At 36.6% G+C, this 16,679-nt stretch overlaps 1 non-coding gene across 1 annotated transcript; it reads left to right on the top strand.

The window, feature by feature from the left end:
• Positions 1-6,882: 6,882 nt before the first annotated feature.
• LOC127206743 (small nucleolar RNA SNORA17) lies at positions 6,883-7,014 on the top strand. Its single transcript, XR_007832844.1, has one exon. It is a non-coding gene; the product is annotated as a small nucleolar RNA SNORA17 (small nucleolar RNA).
• Positions 7,015-16,679: the final 9,665 nt, after the last annotated feature.

The following is a 16,679-nucleotide window of genomic DNA, read 5'->3' as shown; positions in this document are numbered from 1 at the left end:
CTTGGAAGATGGCTAACAAGTACAGAGCTAGATGGCAATAGAAGGAATATTATTTAACCTCATTTTCAAACATTGGAGATGTTTTAGCTTCCTCATATGAGAAAGAAAATGGAGTTTCCATATCTTTGTTTCTCCATTACTAAATCTATTCTTAATTTTGTTTTGCTTCAGTCTTTTTCTTTTAGTTTTGATTTTTATTCTGTACATTCATTGTATTTTGACTAGAGTTCCTCGTATCTTATTTATTCCTAGTCCTCCACACAAATCTCTTCTCTACCTCAGACCTCTTCCTCCTCCCTTTTCCTTAAAACAAAGGAAACCAGAACAAAACAAAACAAAACAAAAACAAAAGAAAACAAAACAGGCCTCTCAGGAATATCACCAGAACACAGTAGAACAATTACAATAAGGCTAGGCACACACCCTCATCTCAAGACAGAATGAAGCAACCCAGTTAGAGCAAAAAGGATTCCAGGAGAAGGCAAAAGAGTGCGGATAAACCCTACTCCCTCTGTTAGAAGTACAAAAACACCAATTTACAAAAATATAACATATATGCAAAGGGCCTAGCGCCAACCCATACAGGGTCTATGATTTTTGCTTCAGTCTCTACGAACCCTGCTTAGTTAGTTCTGTGGATTAAGATATATTATTTTGATAGAAAAGGAAGTATTTTTTGACCAATTACACAGTAGAGAATAAATTTATTTGTCATTATTTGCTGCAGAACATATCATTAACCAGTGAAGAAGACCTTTAGCCATAACCATAAAACAGGTTACCATTTACTATCTCTGTGTATGTTATTGTTACTTCATTTGTTCATAGTACATAAAATAAACCTAATATATTATATCTTTATGTTTTTACTGAAATATGAAATTATAATAACATGTTGAAGTTTGACATAACTTCATCAGGAATCCAAAGTAAAGAAATTAGTATTTAAATGTGATTTTCTTTCAATTTCATCCTTAGAAAGAAATTATAATGTGCTATGCTCTACAATTCATTTTCATTTCATTCCATTTCAAAGTTTATGACAGGAATGTTATTATGTCACACTTGTCTCAGAAAATGTGTCTTCTTAATTTTTCATTTATCTTAATTATAGCACGCTAAAACTGCAAGTAGTTTCAATGGCTGTCAGAGATCTGGATGAAAGAGTGACTACAGAGAAAGTCTATGTATTCTTAACTCTCAAAGTCCTTCATAATTTTCTGGTACTGCATTTATTCTAGTGTTAATCTTTCTTGTTTGCATATTTCGTTCTTGATATATTTTTCCATCATTTTTATCTTTTATCTTTAATTTTCCCCTTTTTTATTAAATATTTTTACATGTACATTTTTATTATTACAAATATATACAATAAACTACCTACAGCAAGAAGAACCATGAAACAATCAGGAACTACGTAAATGTTACATTCATAGTGTTTTGGCTATTTGTATTCGGGGATTTCCCTTATTTTTCTTTTACATTTTATTTTATTAATTTATTCAGATTACATTTAAATTGTTATCCCATCACTTGTATTCTTTGTTCCTCCCTGCCTCTGGTTTTCACCCTATTCCCCCTCCCCTAGGTTTATAACCAAGGGGGACCTCCTCCCCCACTATATGGTCATAGGCTATCAATTCTCATCTTGGTAGCCTGCTTATTCTTTCTCTGAGTGTCACCAGGCTTTCCCACCACGGGGAAGTGGTCAAGTATGGGGCAGCACAGTTCATGTCAGAGTCAGTCCATGCTCTCTATGTAACTGCGAGAATGTCCTGTCCATTAGCTAGATCAGAGTAGGGGTTCGATGTTTACTGCTTGTATTGTCCTTGGTTAGTGCAGTAATTTGAGCAGATACCCCTGGGCCCCAATCCACCCATCACGATGTTCTTGTTGGTTTCTAGGACCCTCTGGATCCATCTATTTCCCCATTCTCCTATATTTCTCTTACCTAGAGTCCCAATAGGATGTCCTCACATCTATCCCAATCTCCTGGTGAGTGAAGACTTTCATGGGACATGCCTTTTCGGCTAGTGTCCAATTATAAGTGAGTATATACCATGTGAGTCTTTCTGCTTCTGGGTTAACTCATTCAGTATGATCATTTCTAGTTCCCTTCATCTGTCCACACATTTTGGGATTTCCTTGTTTTTAATAGCCGAATAGTATCCCATAGTGTAAATGTGCCACAATTTCTTTATCCATTCTTCAACTGAAGGGCATTTAGGCATATGTCCTTGTTGTGTGGAGGAGCATCTTCTGGGTATATTCCAAGGAGTGGAATAGCTGGATCTTGAGGAAGCCCTATTACCAATTTTCTGGGAAAGTACCAGATAGATTTCCAAAGTGGTTGTACAAGTTTATCTTCAATTTTAATCTATAATTAAGTGGTCAAAATTCACATCATAACACCTTTCACATGGCCCTACATATTGTTTTAAAATCATATTCATATGAAACATTATGTTTACTAGTAAGTACAAATCAAGTTTCTTCTTGGTAAATGTAATTATTTTTCTTATAAAATAAAAAAATAAATAATAAATGACTACCTGTTATATTATAAGCAAGGGCTTACAATTACCAATAAGTGGTTTCATAAGCATGGTCTAATTAATCTTTCCTATGAATACCCTAAGAATGCTGAACTCATATTTACATGTCATATATATTTGTGAGTATTGTCTCAGTAAATGGAAATTATTAATGACATAAATTACCTGTACTATCATAAGCATATTATGAAATATACAAGTGAAATTTATTTTATTAAAGAGTTGTTTTTATTTTTCAAATATATATATACATATATATGTGTGTATATATATATATATATATATATATATAATATCCTGTGTGTGTGTGTGTGTGTGTGTGCGTGTGTGTGCAGGTATTCCTAAGAGGTCGTGGATATCCTGAAGTTGAAATTATAAGCAGTGGTGAGTCACCTAATGTGCTTGCTTGGAATGACAGTCAGATCCTATGCAAGAGTAGTGTGCACTCTTACTTGTTGAACCATCTTTCCAGCCCTGCACTCAACTTCTTAAAAGAACAAATTTTATATGTCTATTCCCTATAGTAAATTAGTTGAGAAATATTTTTAATCTTCTTTTATTTATGCTGAACTCTGTTCTCAACGTGAATTGTGGGCTTTTCTGAGCAGTAATTATAAACTAAAGTAAACCCATCTTTGTAATGGTTTGTAAGCATGTTTGTTCTGTAAAATTATATTAGTGCTCTACAAATCATTCAAAGCTCTAAAGAAAAAAATGAAAATACATATTATGTTGTGTTTTTCTTATGCTCTTAATAGTATCAGACATATGCTAAACAATTTAGAGAAAACTCTATTTTGTAAATTAAGGGAAAATCATTACCATATTACAATAAAGGCATTTTGAGCTAGCAAACATCAACATGGTAGTTTTTCAGCTGTAAATACTTTGTGTGGAGAATGAAAACCTTTTTATTTGCATAGTTAGTAAATGAAGTTTAGGATTATACTCAGCCATAAAATAAATGCAAGATTCTCTCCAACTTTGTCTTTTCATCTATCTCTATAATATTTTGTATAACAGGAAATAATTCACTAAAGAAAAATATATCAATATTCCCGCATGCATAATTGGTTTTCAAGAAGAGCAGATCTGGAGTCATGTCTGGCCACAGTAGTACCCTGGGGGCCTGGAAGAATGTCAAAGTGATAAAGAAAGACGTGCCATAAAAAAACGAAAATAACAGATTTCCTCAGAAAGAACTGCATGCAGTCATCATCACACCTACAGCTTCTCTGTCTGTCTCTTTGTCTCTGTGGCTGTCTGTCTCTGTATGTGTTCTGTTGTAAAAACATTACCACAAACTGAGTATGTTAAAGAGAAAGAAATTTTATCTGGGCTCACTCACAGTTTGGTGTGAGTTGGTACAGCCTCATTGGTGATGGCCTTCTTCTTGGCAGAGGCACAAGGTGGCATGTGCCACAGCTTGGCAAGAAATGGAGGATGGATGCATGTGGCCACGTGCAGATATTAGGCTTCTCTGACTTTTCATGCAAAGCCACTAGGGTTCAACTTGGTGTTATACTTTATGATCTCACTTTTGCCACCTCCCCAAACCACCACATCTACACAGAAATTCCTGATCTAATAAATTCTCTTGGAGCTTTCTAGCTCCAGCTGGTGGGAAATGAATTAAAACTCAAAGAGAGTACATACAAAGTTTTATTTAAGCCTCCTGCTTACTCTTAGGGAAACAATTTTAAAAATTAGGAACACCTGGGCCCAGATCTGCCTGGGTCCTGCTCAAACTATGGCACCAGCCAAGGACAATACATGCAGTAAACTTCGAACCCCTACCTAGATCTACCCAATGGACAGGACATTCTTCACAGTTGAGTGGAAAATGAGGTCTGACTTTCACACAAACTCTGGTTCCCCATATTTGACCACATCCCCTGGATGGGGTGGCCTGGTGGAACTCAGAGGAAGGACAGCAGGCCACCGAGAAGAGACTTGATACCCTGTGAGCATATACAGGGGGAGGAGGTCCCCCCTCAGTCACAGTAATAGGGGAAGGGAGAAAGGGGAAAATGGTAAGGAGGAAGGAATGGGAAGATACAAGGGATGGGATAACAATTGAGATGTAATATGAATAAATTAATAAAATATATATTAAAAAAGTAGGAACACCATTTGCCCATGTTTTATTTTTACTTTATTATTTTATATTCTGCTTTAGCTTCCACTATATTAATTTGTGACTTTTTGATATCTTAACCAGAATGTTTTATTGTTTGCTTGATTTCAGATTTTATTAAACCTTTTACAGTCTTAAGGCATTACAACCATATGAATGAATGAACAAGGTAGTGTCAAAATTCTCCTGTTTTTCAATGGTGTGTCTACGTTATATCTGCTAGGTCTTTCTTCAAAACCACAAACTGCCTATATGAATTATAATTAAGATGCTGAAGTTAGCTCAGGTACATGCTCTTATTAAAACTTCTAAAGCTGGCCATTTATAGGAGCAGTGGAAATGTCAAAATAGGTGAACGAAATGCATGTAGATAAAAATAGAAGGGTCCATTGAACTGGAATTATGATTATGAATCTACTTTTATAATGAAAAAGAGGCTACATAGCAAAACATTCACTTCAATATTAAACTCCATAATTGTGTAGCACATGTCCTATTTGGTATACTGCTCTCCACTGGCCTTCACTTGTATCTGTTAGCTATGCCACCTGTATTTCATTTTCTTTTCTTCTGGTTTCTATTATAACATTCCCCTTTCTTAATTCTTAAATTATCATGTTCTTTGCACAAAATTCTGTTCAAATGAATTAATCCATACTCATGACTCATATTCAAAATTGTAAGTGTAAAAGAATTAACATGTACTACAACCTAGGCTGACTAGTAAAAATACCGCCACTTTCAACTTGGTAATTAACTAATTATAACGATCATTGTGTTTTAAGCTTCAGATTTCTTTTTAAGATGTATGTAGCACTTTCAGCTCAGGAACTGCTTTCATCTATTCATGGAGCTCATTTTTATCACTCAGTAGCTTCAGAATTGTCCATGTATCAACCTATCCAAGGATCTGAAATATCTAAGGAGAGTTCAGAAATAATCTAAGAACCAGAGGATGGAAGGGGAGAGCGCTGTGAAGTGCTGCATTCTGAGCATGACATAGCCTTTTATACTCATGAACTCACTGTTGCTGTGGTTACCTGCACAAAGTCAAGTCAACACATTCACTCATCATCCCAGCAGGCAATAGTAATTGGAAGCCGTGTTGAAAAAAAAAAAATCTATTAAAGGTGAAAAGATAAAAGGGTGCCTGGTGGAGGTGCCTTGATAGAGATACATTGTATAGAAGTATGAATTTTTCAAAGACTGAGTAAAATATATTCTTGAGAAAATGGTCTGTGTCTGAAACAGAAGCCTTTTAGCAATGTTGGAGTAAAATCTAAGTGTACAAGGATTTACTGATGATATTTGCATTAGAAACAAAAAATAGACCCTTCCATTAATTATTGTTTCATATTCTACTGGGTAATAACATAAAAGGCATTATGTAGAAGTTAGTGATAGCTAATAGTTATTATAAAAGAATTTTTGTGTTTATCTTCCTTAAGGTTCCTTTACAGAATCCACAATCTTTAGGAAGTTCATCACAGGAAAAAAAAAATTCTATCTTACCATACCTGAGTGAAAAATAAATGTGGACACAATCAGAAAGTAAAAAAAAAAAAAAAAGAAAAAAAAGAAAAAAAAAAGATTTGGTCATAAGAACCACTTGTTACAAGTATCTTACCATACTTGAGTGAAAAATAAATGTGGACACAATCAGAAAGTAAAAAAAAGAAAAAAAAGAAAAGAAAAAAAAAAGATTTGGTCATAAGAACCACTTGTTTCCAAAGAGCTCCATGAAGTTACTTATCAAAGCAAAGGAAAATTTTAACTGCCTATAGACTAAACTGACATGTTATCAAGGACAGGATCAGCTTGTGGTTATTTAAAAGTTAATTACTATGTCTACTGAATTATTCTTTTATAACATATCATGCATGTTATTACTTTACAAAGAAAATTTAAAGCAGAAAAATACTTTAAATTATAAGAAATCAAAATAGTAATGTCATAGTAAAACTATGCAAAAAAGATAAATAAAATTTAATTATGCTGCAAATCATTGGTCAAATAAAGCTAATATACAATTAAATATAATTTAATTTTATTAAATATCTACTTGAGTAGGACTTGAAAAGTTTCATTTGGTTCACATTTTGGGACAATTAGGCAATTTCTTAGCATTTCATTTTTCATATTATGGTAGAAATTTTCATACTTTTTTTCCATTTGAAAATAGCAGTATTTACTGACCCTAGAAGCATACAGGTATGTCTGCTATGTCATATGTATGTCAGTAAGTGGCAAAGAGGAGAGAGATTATGTCAATGTTTTGACATACATACATACAAACATCTGGATGATTACTAGCCTAATATTCCCGGGGGGAAAAAAAAGTGAGCCTGAGATGACCACCAGTCTGGTGCAGTTTCTGTCTACATGCGGTGGCAAACAATGACTAAGGTGACCCCTGCCTGGTGCCATAATACACAAGTAGGGCATAATACTTTTGTGACCACTTTTTGTATGACTGCAGACACTCAGAGACCCTGGGTAGCACTAAGAGAGAAACAGAAGAGAAAAAGACACAGAAGGATGTGGGTTCAATGAAGAGAGTCAGAATTGAAGACTCTATGATAGTAAGAAACAGCCTGATGTGAGTAGCCAGTGATGTCACCTGGGATTCTGGTGGGGTCCTGGCCTATGCTGCCACCAGGGGTCACACCTGGGTTAGTGGCCCTGCAGTAGCAGGAGCTTGTTACCATCAAAGGCCAGGCTGGTCTAGTTCCTGGTTCCAGGTGTGGGCTGCTGTTTGAGGACTTGTTGATATCTGCGGTCTGGGCAGAATTGGTCCCACTTCTCACCTGGACATCTTAGGAGAGCTGGCTCTAGAGGTATGGGAGCAGAGGAACTGACCACACCCCAGCCACTGTACTCCAGAGAGCAGGCCCTGAACATTGCCAGGGTTGCAAGTGAGCCTGTCCAGAGGTTACACATGGGTGAGCTGTCCCTGCAACTCATCTCTTATGAGGGTGTGAGCATAGGAGAGATACCTTCTTCCCCTCTCAACCCTCACCATCTGTGGCAGATTGGAGTCTGGGCCCTTGGGGTCATAAGAACAAGAGATCTGTCCCTACTCTTCACCCACTGCAGCCCTTGTGATAAGGGACCCTGAAACTCACCTGGTCAGCACACTAGAGCTGGCGCTGATGCCAGGGACACAGGCAAACTGGCCCAAAGGACATGACTGTGAGAGGACTGTCCTTACCACTTGTTTGCCATGTGGTGACATGGGCACAAGAGATATGTGAACCTTCACCCTTTTTCACCTGAAGCAAGCAGAAAAGCTGGTCCTGCCCCTCATCTGCTGCAGCATTTGGGAGAGTAGGCCCTGCACCTCACCTAGGCAACAAGGTAAAGGTGGCTCTATTTGTAGAGGTTGCTGGTGAGCTAGACCTGACGGTGTAGAGGTGAGAGAAACAGTAGGTTGACTAGCTCCGATACAGTTCAGGCCAGAGCCTGTGATTTGAGGGATTCTTCCCAACATCCACACTACTGATGAACTGCTGGAATGCATAACAGGGCCAATCCTATAGACCCAAAACTACAGGATCTCCATGACACAGAGAAACAACAGGATGTCCAAGAGAAGTCCAGCAAGGCTGCATTATTGATAGAGTAGCAAAAGCCAGTGGCCTTGTACCAGACTAACGAGAGTCATTGCAATGAATATTTGCAAACAAGGAAAGTTGAACAAAAGAGTGTACTGTGAGACACACTGTGACACACTTCAAATTCCACACTTGTGTTTTTCATTGTTGTCTGGGAAGTTACAAGGGTGGAGGGCAGGTACAAGGGGAGGGGGGATGAGTGGGATTGGGACACATAATATGATATTTACAAATAATAGATAAAACGTTTAAAAATACCAGTATTTATGTGGAAAATATAAGCACGTGTATTATGTATATGATGTCACTATATAATTCATAAATGAATATATAGTTGGATAAAATTGTTTCCCAATTATATAAAATATAATACCCACTTCATTAATATAATCTCAAAATTAAAATACTTGATTATACTTTTGCAATATTACTCAAAGAACTTCTTGAACTTACTCAAGAACACATGACAATTATCTGTGAATACTATGAATGCTATGACCTAGTAATAAACCAAACCTCCTCTACTTTTCAGTGTGGTCTACCTATGAGTCAAAAAAAGATTCTTCTGGATCTTTCAACTTTGCCAATCTCCCATGCTTCTCTCATCTAGAGTCCCAATAGGATGTCTTCCCCTCTGTCCCAGTTTCCTGGTTAGTGAAGACTTTCATGGGACATGCCCCTTGGGCTAGTATGCAGATATAAGTGAATATATACCGTTTAACTCTTTCTGCTTAGGGGATCCAGGAAACCTACAAGAAGAAAATTATGATAGGCAGATTTGAGCCCAGGGGTCCCTCTCAAACTATGGCACCAGCCAAGGACAATACAGACTGTAAACTTCAAACCCCTACCCAGATCTAGCCAATGGACAGGACATTCTCCACAGTTGAGTGGAGAGTGGGGCATGACTTTCACACGTACTCTGGTGCCTCATATTTGACCACGTCCCCTGGATGGGGAGACCTGGTGGCACTCAGAGGTAGGATAGCAGGCTACCAAGAAGAGACTTGATACCCTATGAGCATATACAGGAGGAGGTAATCCCCCTCAGAAACAGTCATAGGGGAGGGAAATAAGGGGAAAATGGGAGGGAGTGTGGAATGGGAGGATAAAAAGGAGAGGATAACCATTGAGATGTAATATGAATAAATTAATAAACTAAAATTTTAAAAAAATTTAAAAAAGAAAGATTCTCCAAGCAATGCCCACCAGAGCTTGCTTTCCATTTTTCATTGCACTATCAATAAGGAAAGATTTAATTTTAAATAACCATGAATTTGTTACTAAAAAATAAGTAACTCCTAGAAAAAAATTAAACCATGAATTCATAGCAATTTCTGAATAGGCTGCATTGTCTCATATGTCAGTTCTGTGTTTAGTTTTATAAAGCCCTCATTGAAGCATTGCACATTTAATATGAGAAGATTCTAACAAGTGATTTTCTTTGTTTATTAATGACATAATAAAATATAATAGGATAAAGCAATACTCCCACATCGAGTCTGAAAACCAACCGACGACACAGAAGAGTTAGAGGCCTACTCATTCACACACTAAGCTGAAAGCTATAGTATATATGTCAAGGAGCTGATGCAGACCTGTGTAGGCACAGTGTTTCTGCTTTGGTCTTTGTGGGTTCACAGGAGCCTTACTTTGTCAGTTAAGAGGGTCTTGTTTTCCTTGTGTCCTCCATCTTCTCTGGGTCTTAAGTTCTATCTGACTTCTTGAACTCTGAGGGAAGAGATTTGTTGAGGACACACCATTTAGGGCTATGGGATTCAAGGACTCTCTGTGTTTCTCTGTAATGTTGTGTATTTATGTAAATTAAATTTTTTACTGGTGACAGAGAATATTGCTTACAGCTTCACTTTCTCCCATTTTTCACCCAGCAAAGAATTTATGGCCACAAAAGTAAAAGGAAACCAGTTGACAAGATAAGAACAAAACTAGAAATATTCAATAAGAATTCTGTACTACTTGCTTGACCGGTAGCAACAATTATGGTCTATGTAATATAAACATGTAAAATGGACCCAAAATCACATATTAAATTACCTAGCAAATGACAATTAAAAGTGATGATATCTTTTATTATTTGTTTATAACTCTAGAGCATTTTTCATAATTATTCTTGCTATGCGGCTAATAAAGAGTGCATAAAGTAATTTAAATGATCTCATTATCATAAACATGGTTTATCACTTGATTTTTATATATCCAAACAACAATCCCAGAGTTCCTCATGAAAGTGTTGAAGCTTGTAGAGACCTACATTTAGCTTCATGACTCAACTTCTCTGTCAAGGAAATATTCTGTCTAGTATTTTCTCATAGAATTCTTGACATTACTAATGCAAGCTCTTTAGTTTTCATATTTCCCTGTTGTATTTAGTTAGAAAAAAATTATTTTTAAAATAACATGTGTGTATGCATTCCATGACTTGACAAGTTCACTCACTTTTCTTTAATGGTTTTTATTTCTTAATTGATTCAATAGAGGTATAAGAAAGTTTACTCATTATCAAGTTATATAATGCTTTTGGTGGTAGAAGATTTTTAAGTATTTTCGTTAATATCTGACATTATTTGAACATAACTGCCTTTAAATTTTTGCTTTTTATAAATATCTTATACTTTGAAAACTAATTTTTAAAATTAATTTTATTTTTTATTTTTTTTAATTTTTTTTATTAATTTATTCTTGTTACATCTCAGTGTTTATCCCATCCCTTGTATCCTCCCATTCCTCCCCCCCCCCCATTTTCCCATTATTCCCCTCCCCTATGACTGTTCCTGAGGGGGATCACCTCCCCCTATATATTCTCATAGGGTATCAAGTCTCTTCTTGGCTACCTGCTGTCCTTCCTCTGAGTGCCACCAGGTCTCCCCCTCCAGGGGACATGGTCAAATGTGAGGCACCATAGTACGTGAGAAAGTCATATCACACTCTCTACTCAACTGTTTTATTAATTTATCCTTGCTACATCTCAATGGTTATCCCATCCCTTGTATCCTCCCATTCTTCCCTCCCTCCCATTTTCCCCTTATTCCCCTCCCCTATGACTGTTCCTGAGGGGGATTTCCTCCCCCTGTATATGCTCATAGAGTATCAAGTCTCTTCTTGGTAACCTGCTATCCTTCCTCTGAGTGCCACCAGGTCTCCCCCTCCAGAGGACATGGTCAAATATGAGGCACCAGAGTATGTGTGAAAGTCATACTCCACTCTCCACTCAACTGTGGAGAATGTTCTGACCATTGGCTAGATCTGGGTAGGGGTTTAAAGTTTACCGCCTGTATTGTCCTTGGCTGGTGACTTAGTTTGAGTGGGACCCCTGGGCCCAAATCTGTCTATCATAATGTTCTACTTGTAGGTTTTTAGAACCCTCTGGATCCTTCTACTTTGCTATTATCCCATGCTTCTCCCATCTAGAGTCCCAATAGGATGTCCTCCCCTCCGTCCCAGTTTCCTGGTAAGTGAAGGCTTTCGTGGGACATGCCCCTTGGGCTAGGATGCAGATATAAGTGAGTATATTCCATTTGAGTCTTTCTGTTTCTGAGTTAACTCACTCATTATGATCATTTCTAGCTCAATCCATTTGTCCACAAATTTAGGGAATTCCTTTCAACACCCTATTCTTACTAATGGACAGATCTTCAAGGAAGAAATTAAATAGAGAAATAATGAAGGTAACATAGGTCATGCATCAAATAGACCTAACAAACATCCACAGAACTTTTCACACAAACACAAAAGAATATTCCCTCTTTTCAGCACCACACAGAACGTTCCTCAAAACCGACCAAATAATTAGTCCCAAAGCAAGTCTCAGCAGATATAAAAAAGATTGAAATAATCCCCTGCATCTTATCAGACCACCATTGTCTAAAGCTGAACTTCAACAACAATAATATTAACAAAAAGTCTACAAACACATGGAAACTGAACGATGTTCTATTTAGTGACAACTGTGTCATAAATGATATAAAGAAAGAAATTAAAGACTTCATTGAATTCAATGAAAATGAAACCACAATGTATCCAAACATTTGGGACACAATAAAAGCAGTGTTAAGAGGAAAGCTCAAAGCACTAAGTACCTTCATAAAGAAATTGGAGACATCATTCTAGGTTCATCTCCTGTCCTGACTTTCCTCAGTGATATAATAGGATATGGAACCATAGGTAGAAATAAACCTTTTACTCCCTACAATGCTTTTGGTCATGATGTTTTATTACAGAAATAGAAATCTTAACTAAAGCATTTTTGTAGTTAACTTACCAAAATAAGAAGAAAATAAAAAAAAGAAAAGAGAGAAGTAATATTTTAAGTTGTTATGCCTGAAAATATTATACAATTAAAGGTAGAAGCAAAAGACTAAATATCAAAGCCAAGTATCAATTGCTTATAATACAGTTATACTGCAAAAGCTTGATACTTCAATGTGACTTCATAGGGAGGTTATGGCAAAGCAAAAGAAAGAGGATATAGTGAGAGAAGCAGGGCAAGGCACAGCTCTCAATCCACCCACCCCAGAGACCTCCCGTTCTCTTACCTTTCATCGTGTCCAAAAATACATACATATTTTGAATCTCTCAAAGAACCGACCATCTATTAGGTTATAACCTTCATGATCTCATTGTCTGTATATGGCTGCATAGAAACAACTGCAGGCATGTACCACTGATCTCCTAGTAACTTTTGAAATACAAACAAGCCTATAATCAAAATTAATCTCCATAGCTGCTCCATATATTATATTCATATACTGAACATCTACCTGCACACTCTACGTGTAAAATTTAAAGCATGGTGTCTCAGTCAGAGTTCTATTGCTGTAAAGAGACACCTTGACCAAGGCAACTCTTACAGAAGAAAGCATTTAATTAGGGGTTTGCTTTTAGTTTTAGAGAATTAGCCTGTTACCATTATGGTGGAAGTCGACAAATACAGATGGTGGTGGAACAGAAGCTGAGGGCTTTGCATAATGATCTGCAGGTAGCAGGGAAAGAAACTAGGGAAGGAGGGGGAAAGGTGGGAAGGGAGAGATAAACAGAAAGACACTGGGCCATGAAAGGCTTTAGAAACCTCAAAGTTCAGCCTTAGTGACTCACTTCCTTCAAATAGGCCACACCTATTCTAACAGGGCCACACCTGTAAATACTTTCCAAACAGCTCCACTTCCCAGTGACTAAGCATTAAAACCTATGCAGGTCATTATTATTCAAACCACCACATATTGCTACCATTATCATGAGTTGGATATTGATACATTTAGTTCAGGAGAATAAACATTTATGGGCAGTTGTAAAGGGGATAAATATTAGGTTTGTAATTTTTTTCAGTCCAATGCCTACTATTGCTGTAACAAATAGCATATAGAAGGGATCATTAGGCTAATTTCTAAAGAGACAGAAAGGGGTAGCTTTTGAGTTCTTGGACAAGTCTCATCTGGTGCTTATATCATTTGCATGGACTCTGTAACATTTAGGGGGAACAGGACCTGCCAATTAGCACTGTAAAATCTAGGGATAAAGTCACCATATTCTGCCAAGAATATCCTTTAAATCTGAATATATACCTTCATGAGCCAAATAACATATTTCAAAATAATAAGGAAAATATTATGTGAGTTACTTATTTGACTGATATGAAGAATGCCCAGTGTAACTGACTGAGGATATCCACAAGAGCATATCCACTCTCCTAAACAAAGGGGAAATTACAGTGTGCACCGCCCACAAAAAAACAAAAAAACAAACAAACAAACAAACAAAAAAAACACCAAAAAGGCATTAACCATCATAAATAGATAATCATGTATTTATATAATATACCTGAACTGGAATATTTTTTTTTGAAACAGGGTTTCTCTGTGTAGCCTTGGCTGTCCTAGACTCTCTTTGTTGCCCAGGGTAGCCTTGAACTCACGGCTCACCTGCCTCTGCCTCCCAAGTGCTGGGATTAAAAGCGTGCACAATGCCCAGCTTGGGATACTTTTGAGAGAGAAAAAGTGCTATCATCAATTATGCCAGAATATAGAACACAAAACTGTGCTAGTTGGACATCTTAATTTTAAGGTTTATTAGGGTGTAGTGAAGTAATGAGGGACCAACAGCAATTACAGAATAAATAAAGGTAGAGTAAAATGATTACTAAAGCTCATGGATATGTTTACAGTGAGCAATCAATGTTTGCTTCCTAGAATCCATGTACCATGAATGTATGTACTATGGCTCCATGTTTTATTTCATTGTACTTTGCTTGTTGAGTTCCTTCTCCCATTTTCCTGCTGTATAATCAGATGGAACTTGAGCTCAAATATTTAGAAAGCAATCATGTGAAATAACAGAGGGAAAACACATGTTCACTGACATTATTTCTATTTCAGTAACTTACTTTTTTATATTTCATTGACAGAAACGTCAGGCAAAATATCTTGCTCATTATTATTTTGAACAAGGGGGGGAAAACGGGAAAAAAATGAGAACCTGCAACCAGCCAATCAAATCTCTCCTTTTCTGTACAATCCCACTGGTTCACTTGGTATATACCGTTCTAACAATAAGAGATATCATTACGGCATGAAACCCTGGTGTTCTGATTTACTCAATTTGAGTGCTGAGAACTTCTATAATTTATACTCCTGGCTATCAGTTTATCATAGAATCAAATAAGCATCATATCTAATTTGGATAACTTTTCCTTCATAGTGCTTTTTAAACACCTTGTGATATTTACCATGATATCCTGTACAAATTAGACATAGCTGAGGAGAACATGAGTCTGTTTTATTAATACTGGACTTCATGCAAAATAATACACTAAAAATAAATGTTTATTGTCTTGCTATCTGAATGATATGCTCAGTGGTTATAAAGTTAGAAGCCCAACCTACCTCATATGTGTGGAGATACAACTCACTTTATTCTATATCCCTTGCTGTGAGAATTTTGGAATTTTGATTTCTTAAAAAAGCACAGAAATATTATAAGAATATATTTTGTTTTAATCACGGGTGTGAGGATATGGGGCTGCCTGTCAGCAGCTGACTTTGATGTGACTCAGGCTCTAGCAGAGGTGTAAATTTGCCAGCTGCAGATAGCTTCTGCAGTTGTGTGACATGGGTAATTCTGGAGGACTTTCAGAAGGTTATAAATGATAGGGCCTTGAGAAGCAGGGTGGGTTGTTGGTTAGTTGTTGGCTGATGGACTGTTAATTACTGTTGGTTGTGGATTGTTAAGTAGTCTTACATAAAAATAAAAAAAAGAAAAGAAATTAGCTATTTTGACAGTGAAGATCAAATAAACCTCAAGGAGTTTGATGTCCCTAATCAGCAGGAAGTAGTCTAATGATAAAGACACCTCTTTTCAGCCCTGACTTTATTCAGGAATCTCTGTCCTTTCCTCTTTATCCAATTTTTCATTTCATATATAGTTTTAGGGGTCAAAGGGGAAAAATAAAAGGGATGGAGAACAGAGGAAGAAAAAGAATCCACAAAATAGTAAAAGTCTGGTTACAATCCATAAATTGAAGTATATAACAAAGTTAATGATCATATTTTTGAGAGTTTCAACATTATTTTGCTTTTAATTGTATTTTAAGATAGTATGTTTTTTGTTTCATTTGTTTTCTTAAAACTGTAACATAAGAGTGGGGTATGACCTTCACACGAACTCTGGTGCCTCATATTTGGCCATGTCCCCTGGAGGGGGAGACCTGGTGGCACTCAGAGGAAGGATAGCAGGTTACCAAGAAGAGACTTGATACCCTATGAGCATATACAGGGGTAGGAAATCCTCCTCAGAAACAGTCATATGGGAGGGGAATAAGGGGAAAATGGGAGGGAGGGAAGAATGGGAAGATACAAGGGAGGGGATAACCATTGAGATGTAATAAGAATCAATTAATAAAAATGTAAAAAACTGTAACATAGTTGGGTACAGACATACAAGCACAAACATATGCACACATATGCATGCTTTTAAGCTTTGTAATAGAGCTTAATATTAAGACAAGTACCATGCATTATGACTAAAGTAGGTATGCAAAAAATTCCATTTTAAATTAGAGGTTATGTACATACATGTCAAAACTTTGAGCTCAAAATGCGGAATAGGCAATCAACCTGTTATTTTGTCTACTGGATGTCAAGGAGCAAGCTTGATTACTATTTATTTCAAAGAGAATGAATCACCTCTCCAGAACCATGGCATGTCTTTATGAAGAATATCATGGATCATGTCATAGCTGTAGGTAAATCTCTTTCTATGGTGGGTTACAGTATACTCATCTTGATATGATGAACTTTAGAATATTCACACATGATTTTGTTTTATGAGATTCTTCTTTCAGGTGACATTGTTTTGCCCTAG

Source organism: Acomys russatus, chromosome 23 (genome assembly GCF_903995435.1).
Source record: "Acomys russatus chromosome 23, mAcoRus1.1, whole genome shotgun sequence".
Lineage (NCBI taxonomy): Eukaryota > Metazoa > Chordata > Mammalia > Rodentia > Muridae > Acomys > Acomys russatus.
This window is presented reverse-complemented; position numbering and strand designations above follow the sequence as displayed.